At 38.1% G+C, this 599-nt stretch overlaps 1 protein-coding gene across 1 annotated transcript in view; it reads left to right on the top strand.

The window, feature by feature from the left end:
• LOC107479811 (uncharacterized) overlaps window positions 1-599 on the top strand; it is a 2,681-nt gene that overhangs the window by 1,161 nt on the left and 921 nt on the right. The gene's annotated exons all lie outside the window — the stretch shown is intronic.

Here is a 599-nt window from a genome sequence, read left to right as displayed (position 1 = left end):
CCAATCCCACCTGGCCTCAAAACCATTCCTTCCCAGCTCCCTCAAGTGTTCACAATCAGGAAAGTTCTTTCTATGGAACATGTGGAAATCATAAAGGAATCAAATGGGGACGTTTTCATAGTGAGAGGAGAAGACATCAAGCACTACAATCCACCCTAACAAGGGACAACCGTCAAGCTAGTGACGTTAAAGAAGCGCTTCATGGGAGGCAACCCATGTTTTAGTATCCTTACTCTTTATTGTTTTGCTCTGCATCTAGTAAAGCATGGTTTCTTATGCATGAACTTGAATCCTCAGGACAACTGTTGATAAAGTGCACTAAACATTGCATGTAAAATACAATTGGTCTCTAAGTTTGGTGTGCCTGAAGGCACCCCCAAATCTTATTCAAATTGTATTCAATCTTTCATTCAAGGTGCACAACCAAACATTAAGTTTGGTGTTCCTTTTTGAACACAGTTAATGAAAAGCAAGAAGTTCCCCTGGATTTAGAATTTCATGACAAGTATACCATTTGCATGCTTTAATACTTTGATTTCAATTACTTTAGGTAGTAAAATTGTTTAGGATCAAAGAGCCAAAGTGACTATGATTTATTA

The sequence above is a fragment of the Arachis duranensis genome, chromosome 3 (assembly GCF_000817695.3).
Source record: "Arachis duranensis cultivar V14167 chromosome 3, aradu.V14167.gnm2.J7QH, whole genome shotgun sequence".
NCBI lineage: Eukaryota > Viridiplantae > Streptophyta > Magnoliopsida > Fabales > Fabaceae > Arachis > Arachis duranensis.
The sequence above is the reverse complement of the archived record's forward strand: the minus strand, read 5'-3'. Positions and strand labels throughout refer to the sequence as shown.